The 9,541-nt window shown below is 46.1% G+C and overlaps 1 pseudogene; it reads right to left on the bottom strand.

Moving 5' to 3' along the window:
* Positions 1-4,813: 4,813 nt before the first annotated feature.
* LOC103294407 (ubiquitin-conjugating enzyme E2 N-like) lies at positions 4,814-5,370 on the bottom strand (annotated as a pseudogene).
* Between the last annotated feature and the right edge of the window lie 4,171 nt (positions 5,371-9,541).

Here is a 9,541-nt window from a genome sequence, read left to right as displayed (position 1 = left end):
CCATTGGTTGGGCATTGTCCTGTGCAACAAAAGGTTGCTGGTTTGGTTCCTGGCCAAGGGCATGTGCCTGGGTTGTGGGCTCTATCCGCTGCAGCTGACGTCTCTCTCTCTCAAAATCCATAAAATATACGTATACTTTGAAAAGTCCTTCCAAATGCCAAATCTCTGAAGGCTGGCACCCCTTTCACATTTCCAGGGGCCGGAGAGGCTTGCACCCCATCAAACACAGCCTCTGGGGCAGCACACATCTCACCCGACCAAGGACACCCAAACCTCGGGGCCGTGCCTGGGTCCTGAATTTTCTGTGGGGTCACAGCCCTTCTCCTTCCCAGATGGTCCAGCGAAGCCTGTAGCGCCCTGCACCAGAGGCCTGTCTCCCATGTTAACGTGACTTCTTCCCTGTCACGGGCCGCGTGCTGATGCGGGCAAGATCAGGAGAGGCCTGGGGCTGCCGCCTGGGCCACACTGAGGGGCTGTGCAGGGAGCCTGGGGGGAGCTCTTGGAAGATGGATCATTGTCCCTCCCACGTGAACGCAAATGGGCCTTAGTTATTAGAAGCCTGTACTCGTCAAAGTCTATGAATCTCCCTGAAGAGGAAGCACTGTTGCAGGAACAATTCTTGTCTAAATATCAGAGTCAAACAAACAAATATCAGAGTAAAACTAATTTTAAAAGACTTAGAACTGGCCAAGATCTGATGACAGAGCATTATAACGCAATTGACAATGAAATTTTGTTATTTCTGTAACATGCATTTCTAAATGTCGACTGATAACATACCAGGACATAACAGATTTTTAGAAATTTCATACAATATGCCCTAAAGAGACTAGCATTTTTATGTAAAAAAAAAAAAAAAACACACCCTAATTTTAATAGATAATAATAGGAGCACAATAAAAGACACCATATTCAGAAGAAACTCTAAAAGTTATGAGATTAAAGCTCTAGCTGGTTTGGCTCAGTGGACAGAGTATTGGCCAGCGGACCAAAGGGTCCGGGTTCAATTCTGGTCAATGGCATGTACCTCAATTGCAGGCTCCTCCCTGGTCCGGGCTCATGCAGGAGGCAACCAATCAATGTGTCTCTCTCACATCGATGTTTGTTTCTCCCCCTCCCTTCCACGCTCTTTAAAAAAAAAAAAAATATATATATATATATATATATATATATATATATATATATATATTGATTTCAGAGTGGAAGGGAGAGGAAGAGAGAGATAGAAACATCAATGATGAGAGGAAATCATTGATTGGCTGCCTCCTGCAGGTTGGACCAAGCCCCCAACCCAGGCATGTGCCCCTGACCGGAATAGAACCTGGGACCCTTCGGTCCACAGGCTGACGTTCTATCCACTGAGCCAAACCGGCCAGGGCTCCCTCCCACTCTCTAAAAATCAATAGAAAAATATCCTCAAGTGAGGATTAACAATAATAATAATAATATAATAAAAAAATTATGAGATTAAGAATGGGGGAAGTTCAGCCCTGGCCAGTGTGGTTCAGTGGCTAGAGTGTAGGCCCAGGCACAGAAGGGTAGTGGGTTCAATTCCCAGTCAAGGGCATGTTCCTGGGTTTGCAGATTCAATCCCTGGCCCATTGGTGCATGTGGGAGGCAACCAATCGAAGTGTCTCTCTGGCATTGATGTTTTTCTCTCTCTCCCTCCCCATCTGCCTCCCTCCTTCCCATTCTCTCTAAACATAAATAGAAAAAATATCCTCTGGTGGGGATTAACAAAAATTAAAAAAGAATAGGGGAAATGCAGGTGGACTACAGTATCCATTTCCTCGAAACTGCAAGAGACAAGGATTCCAACCCACAGGTTAACATTTACATACTTAGGAGTGGCTACATTGATGACTTAAAAATAATAACCGCCAATTCTCAGGGCACATGGCCAGGTTTCAGCTTGGTCCCAGGTGTGGGGTGTGCAGGAGGCTGCTGATTGATGGTTCTCTCTCATCATTGATGTTTTCTCTCTCTCTCTCCCTTCCTCTCTGAAATCAATAAAAATATATGTATTTTAAAATAACAATCAGGAATTAGATATGGAGAGGGGTGGGAAAGAACAGCTTTGAACAGTTTTGTGGGGGAAAGAACTCTGTCAATGCAGGAAAAATTTACTGAATATCAAATTAAAGAATGAAAGAAGTTCCCATAGCAAACACTAGAGCAGGTGTCCTCAAACTACGGCCCGCGGGCCACATGCGGGTGTTTTTGCCGTTTTGTTTTTTTACTTAAAAATAAGATATGTGCAGTGTGCATAGGAATTTGTTCATAGTTTTTTTTTAAACTATAGTCCGGCCCTCCAACGGTCTGAGGGACAGTGAACTGGCCCCCTGTTTAAAAAGTTTGAGGACCCCTGCACTAGAGGGATAAAAATAAGAATCAGTAATAGAGGATTTGATGCTCTCGAATGAAGAAGCTTTTCTGATGATACTTATATAAGCTTGTAGCTTGAGATTTGCTCATCGGGTCTATAAGGAAGACTTACAAATGCCTCAGCAAACCCCAAAAGATGATCAGGTTGGTGTCTCTGAATAGCACGCACCAGTGGTCACACATGAAGTTTTCAGACAAGAACTAAGAAAAAGATCGTAACTCAAATGCCTGTCACAAATGCGGTACAATGTGTAAGTCCTACACACAGTCACACCGCTGTTTTGCTGGGACTCTCATGTACAGTAATTTTCAATACCATGGCAAGATACCAATCAATGATCGTCTAGCTCAGTGGTCGGCAAACTCATTAGTCAACAGAGCCAAATATCAACAGTACAGCGATTGAAATTTCTTTTGAGAGCCAATTTTTTTTTAACTTAAACTTCTTCTAACGCCACTTCTTCAAAATAGACTCGCCCAGGCCATGGTATTTTATGGAAGAGCCACCCTCAAGGGGCCAAAGAGCCGCATGTGGCTCGCGAGCCGCAGTTTGCCGACCATGGGTCTAGCTGACCAGGCAAAACAAACACATGTATTTCAAATTTATAGGAGGTAAAAAAAAAAAAAAAAAAAAAAAAACACATTAGATACAGATGCTTTATGCATGCTCAGGGCCAGCTTAAAAATACTCGATTCTGTGATGTCTTAACAAAAAATTTGCATCAGTGAAAAAAAAACTGTCATAATCCACCTCTTGCCATCCAACTTGTCAGATGGTGAAAATCAAAACAGAATGTTTCATCAGTTTTAATTTCTAAATGTGATTGTAGCATTGGGAAAATGAAATGAACAGTAAAATAAATTGTACAAAGGCAAAGTAGAATGTTTTACTAAAATATAAGATTTACAGAAGTTTTCAGACAAGTTATACAAAATGGTCACAAGCTTTTTCTCGAAGGGAGGATTCTACATTTGACAGCAAAGTCACAATGCTATTAGTGAGGGCGTCGATGTTTGTTTAATGTTCCCATTTTGGTTCAAACAATCAAGCTTGTCCATCCACAGCATCAAAATGAAGTTAGACTTGGCCAGGGAGCATAGTCTGAAGAACTGATTAGCTGCTTTTAATCAATGCCATTAGGTCGCCATAAAAGGGGGTAAAGGAGCCCATAGAATTAAAACTGCCTCCCCTGTGCTGCACCAGCATGGCCAAGGGTGACCCTGAGTGGGGGCGGCTGAAAGGCTTAGAAAAGACAGACAGGAGAATGAAAGCTGGGTCTCGGTGGGACGATGCTTCTCTGCTGGAGAGCGAGCCCCAGGGTCTACAAGCCGTGTCTTTATTTTATAGCAGATGCCAGAGGCAAAGTAAGGGCGTGGTCAAGGTGTTTACAACATTCTCATGGGTTTCGATCCCACTCAATTACATGCACCTGATCAAGCTTTGTTTACTTGCAGCCTATATCACTTAGACATGTGGTGCCACGTGTTCGGACCATAGGTTCAAGCTCACAACTACAGCTGTTGGCTATCATTGTGCTGGGAGGGCTCTGCCCTCCAAGCTGGGACTTGCACGTGGCCACGAGAGGACTGTGCCCTCTCGTTAGTCCGAGGCTTGAACCTGTCCAAACACTGTAGCCGCGCCCCACACTCCCCCATCAAAAAATAATAAAGGAAAACACTCACATCCCTGCAACTAATCCTAACGACTACCTTTATTCACAGTGCTGTTTCCAACCCACAGGTTAACATTTACATACTTAGGAGTGGCTACATTGATGACTTAAAAATAATAACCGCCAATTCTCAGGGCACAAACCGCGGCTCACGAGCCGCATGCGGCTCTTTGGCCCCTTGCGTGTGGCTCTTCCACAAAATACCACGGCCTGGGCGAGTCTATTTTGAAGAAGTGGCGTTAGAAGAAGTTTAAGTTTAAAAAATTTGGCTCTCAAAAGAAATTTCAATCGTTGTACTGTTGATATTTGGCTCTGTTGACTAATGAGTTTGCTGACCACTGAAAACCATGATGAGGGGGAAAGAATAAAAGCAGAGGGGGAGGAATCAACCAAAGGACTTGTATGCACGCATATAAGCCTAACCAATGGACACAGACACCAGGGGGGTGAGGGCATGAATGGGGGAGTGGGGGGGAGGGGCAATGAGGCGATAAGGACACATATGTAATACCTTAATCAATAAAGAAAAAAAAAAAGAATAAAAGCAGAGAGGGGCCAGGCTTTTAAATGTTTTGCAACAATCCAGATGATACTTCTATCCTCACGTGTCGCAACAGTGAATCAGGACAAGACATAGAGTTGCTAATGCGCGTTTATTTATTTTTAATCGAGTTTATTGGGGTGACATTGGTTAATAAAATTGCAAAGGGGCTAATGTGCATTTCGTCACCACAGGACTGAAGAGGTGTGGGCTTTTATTCTATAATGTCTCTAAGACTGTGTCCATTAAATGCGAACAAAAAAGGAGAAGTGATGCACATGTGATGGTCAGATCGATTTAAATAGAATTCCTGGCATAGAGCCTCGTCCGTGTCTAAGGCTTGGGCTTTGTTGGTCTTCCGCTGCTCAGCTGTTTCATCTGTTAGCAACGCTGGTGCTAATGGGTCTGGTGCTAATGGGTGGTCTGCATTGGGAGCACGTCACAGAGCCTGGGTCCATGGCAGCACTGTGCGCATCTGCAGTGCTGGGGACCACTGACCTTTCAAAATACCTAAACATATTCTTCCCAACTTGTCTGCATTAGGATAAGTTTGGGTCATGAAGTGTACTTTAGGGACTGCCATCGGCTATTCTTCTGGAAGGAATAGGTCAGCTCTAACAGTCCCTCCCTCTAAGTGGGAATCCTGGGGGCCAGCATGACCACAGGAAAATAGCAGGTATTGCTCTCATCAAGTTCTGCTTTAATCCCGAGAACCCGTTTTACCAGTAAACGCTGGGTTTCCTTGACAGTCCTGTGGGGCAGCCCTGCCATCTTGTCATATACTAAATTCTGCCTCTGGTCTAGGCTTGGCTGGAGGGTATCTTCCTTTAAAACATGTATTTTATTTTATTGATTTCAGAGAGGGAGAGAGAGGGAGAGATAGAAACATCAATGATGAGAGAGAATCATTGATGGGCTGCCTCCTGCACGCCCCACACTGGGGATGGAGCCGGCAACCCAGGCATGTGCCCTGACTGGGAATCAGACCATGACCTCCTAGTTCATAAGTCCATGCTCAATCACTAAGCCAAGCCGGCGGGCAAGGGTATTTTTTAAGTGAGTAGGACATGTTCCAGGTGTTTTGGCCCAATTGAATCAGTGTATTAAAAGTTTCCAGGTACAATCGTAATTTAAGTTTTGAGTACTTTTTCTTAAATGAGTGAAAATAGGAATACAACCACCTATTATACAGTATTACAAAATTCTCTAGGCACACTCAAAACGGATCTAAAACATTTCCGTGCAGTGTACTGCGCACACCTGAGAATCCTAACACCTCACACCTGTGGCTCAGAGAGACTCAGTTCTACACAGAGGCTGGGGCCTCTGGGCCTCATCCCAAGGAGGAGAAGAAACGGGAGCCAAGGTTTCCCGACCCCAGCCCCAACCTAAAGTGGGAGAGGGACGGGGCCTCCGGTTCAAAGGTCCTGAGTCAAAACCAGGCGGAACTTTGCATACTCGCTGTGACGTCACTGTTGAGTGTCTCTGTCCTTGATTACGGGCACAGAGCCACAGTGAACCCACCCCAGGGCAATCCCTGGCCCCAGAAGTGATCAGTCGTGCTGTCCTGCCCCGGGTCCGCATCAGGGACGCCACGCGGGAAAACTGAGTCAGTACTTCCCGTTATAGATGGAGGACAAAGGCGGGCGCCCCGCGGTTTTAGCTCAGAGCCCGGAACAGGGCGGCGGGAGTCAGGCGGGGAAGGGCTGAGGCAAACAGCGGCCTTTCCGCCCGGCTCGCTGCGGGACCTGCTCCCCCGCCCAGCCCTTCAGCGCCGGAGGTCTGTAACGCTGTCCAATGGGAGGCCACCGGGGCGGGGCCAAGGGTAACGTGCCGGGGGCGGGTCGGAGACTTGTTTATTGTGGAGATGCGGTATCACCGTCCAATCAGCGTTCCCGAAAGATAATAAGCATCTGGTCCAATCAGCGTTCCCGAGAGGAGGAGGACCCGGACCACCGTCCATTCAGGGTGAATCGCCTGGACAACCGTCTGATCCTGGCCGTGGGTGGGCGGGCTCGCAGCCTGCGTCAACGGCTCCTGCGTCAACGGCTCCTTCTGGCTTTTGTGGTGCGGGTGCTGCGGTCCTGTCGGGGACTTCGAGCGACCCCTTAGGGTGAGTTCTTGGGACCCCGGTCCGGAGTCGGGGATGGGATGTATTCGAACCGTCCCGAACCCGTTGTAAGCGACGGGGGTGAGAGGGGTGGCGGGGAGGCGAATGGGGCGGCTTCTCCGCCGACCCGAGTCCTTGGCGGGGTAGGGGATGGAGGGAGAGCGGACATGACCCCGTTGCCAGCGGTCAGGGCCTGGGAGATGAGTGGGCGTTGTAGGGTAGGTGCGGCTCGTTCCGGACGAGGTTAAGGAGACTTTATTTCAAAGCCTGTTCCTTTAGGGACAATGCTTGGGTCTCAGAGCGGCGTCCTCGTCTTAAATCTGACAGAAAAGGGCTTTTCTTTTCAGTGGAAGAAGGTGAGCAGGAACTGGGTAGGACAGGACCCGGCCTCCCGGTGGTCAGCGCATTCCCGGCTCCTGTCAGCTGGGCCGTGTTCAGACGCCGAGGGCGGGGGGGGCAATGTCTGGACCTGTGGGGAAGCAGGAGCCTGAAAAAAGTTTGGGTATGAAATGGGCAATTGTGATCATTTGGTGAAGCATGTAAAAATAAAAATAAAAAAAGAAAGAAAAATCCGAACTTCCTAAGGAGCGACTTTACAAAGAAATATTACAAGGAGTGGGGAAAAGGGACTGTGCACTCAGGGCAAGAACGCTCTGACCATATGATATGCAAGTGTCTCAAGAGTTGGGCCAAATAGCAAATAGTTTTTCTTCTTCTTTTTTTTTTTTTTAAAGAGCAGAGAGAACAAATGCAGAAAGAACCAGGTGTAGTTGGGGTGGCAGGTCCCTGAGACCAGCCTGTCCTCAGGAGGGCTGTTGTGTAGCGGCTTAGGTTGAGGACAGGCCAACTGCAGGGGTCTGGGGGGTAGGAGAGAAGCTAAACCGAAGTCTGGCCAACAGGCATTTGCTCTGCTTGGTCAGTGGAGATGAGCAATCCAGCTCATCAACAAGGAAGCACGGAAGGGGATTTGAGGCGTCTGCATCCAGCCTTGTCCTGGATAAAAAAGTGAAGGGTTCTTGCATCATGCCCTTTTCCAGAACAAATGGGTTGGGCAGGGGGGTAGTGCTTCCTCACACCTTCCGTGGATGTTACCAGAAGCACAGGTCTCAGGGAGGATTCAGCTCTGTCACCTGACACGTGTGAGCAGCCTGTGTCCAGCTCAGCACTAAATTTCCCTGTATTCAAGCCTCAGGTTTCAGCAGATGTAGAATGACTGAAAAATTATTATTTTTTTGGCCTGTTTTCCTTAATAAGACTCTTAGTAGTCGAGTCTAAGGTCTTTGATGTCATGGGGCTGAACCACGGACATCTCTGGGAGAAACTGTCTCAGTACCGAAAATGTCCTCTCTTCCAGTATAATTTTGGGGCAAATACACGGAATTCCACATCTTTATGAGAGGTGGGTGGAGATAAGGATTTAAATATTCAAAAAAGTGGTAGTGAGCCCGGCTGGCGTAGCTCAGCAGTTGAGCGTCCATGGTTGGATTCCCAGTCAGGGCACATGCCCAGGTTTCAGGCTCAATCCCTAGTGTGGGGTATGCAGGAGGCAGCCGATCAATGATTCTCACACATCATTGATGCTTCTCTCTCCCTCTCTGAGATCAATAAAAATATATTTTTTAAAAAAAGGTAGTAAATAAAATAAAAAAAGTGGTAGTGATTCTTCCATTCAGGATGCAGTTTGTGACACCAAGTGATCCCACTTGCTGTTAGTAGCTGGCCATGAATTGATCTCCCTCCCCCCACCTTTAGTTCCTATGTGTTCATTTCTTTCATGTGGTTTCCACCACCTAAATTGCCTAACTTAATTTTTGTCCATCTAATGTGTGACCCAGAATCTCCTTGTGGTGACATATGAATTTTACTGATCAACATTGAGGCAGGTCATGTTATTTAATCTTCTGTGAAATAATTTAAAGTCATTTGGTCGCCTTTTATTGACTTATGTGTTTATTGATTTCTGATGTTTTCTTAGATGCTCTGGGCAGGAATCCTGTTTCATTTGCAGATACTGTATACATTTTCTCTGGAATATGGTTTATCTTTTCGCTCTCTTTATTCTGTGCTGGTGAAGAGTGTTCATGTGAATAGAAATGAATGTTTCCATCTCTTCCATTGTAATTTGTTTTCCCCCCCCTTATATTAGAAAACTCTCTGTACTGGGAAGTCATAGTACACGTGACTCTAACTTGTTCTAAAAGTGTTCTATTTAAATATGCCTCAAGTTGGTTATGTTACATCAAGTCGATAAAAGGGCCTTCATTGTCCCCTTTGGATAACCATTTCTCACCCACTGTGTGTTAAAATGTCCATCATTTCCCCCCTGGGGCCGTGCCTGCTCTGGCCGAGACTCTTGTCCCACAAATAGTCCAGTGTCAGTGACCTCGGTGGGTCCCTCCTTCGGCTGCACTGTGCTGTCCCAGTTACTGTTGTGACTTAAATGGCGTCATGTGTTTCTGGGAAAGTTCTTCCACCTTGTTCTGTAGAAATGTAGCTCTTTAGACATTTGCATTTTGTCATTTTAGTTTTAACAAGTAGTTTTCCAGAAATTAAAAAAACAAAACAAAAAAACCCTACCGAGTTTTAGATTTAATGGAAGTTTATTAAAACTCAACATCGTTTGGGAGAGTTGCTATCATGGTGGCATTGAGTTTCCATTCAAAAAACATGCACCTTTTCCATGTCTTTCTTTATGCTTTGATGTCACTGAGTCTGTTTTACAATTTTTCATTATGATCACTGTATATCCTTCAGTAGACATGGTACTGGAAAAGCCTACAGTTGTCCTCCTGTCTTTCTCCTTTACTTTCACACCGAATACTTCACTTCTGA

This window comes from Eptesicus fuscus, chromosome 6 (assembly GCF_027574615.1).
Source record: "Eptesicus fuscus isolate TK198812 chromosome 6, DD_ASM_mEF_20220401, whole genome shotgun sequence".
Lineage (NCBI taxonomy): Eukaryota > Metazoa > Chordata > Mammalia > Chiroptera > Vespertilionidae > Eptesicus > Eptesicus fuscus.
The sequence above is the reverse complement of the archived record's forward strand: the minus strand, read 5'-3'. Positions and strand labels throughout refer to the sequence as shown.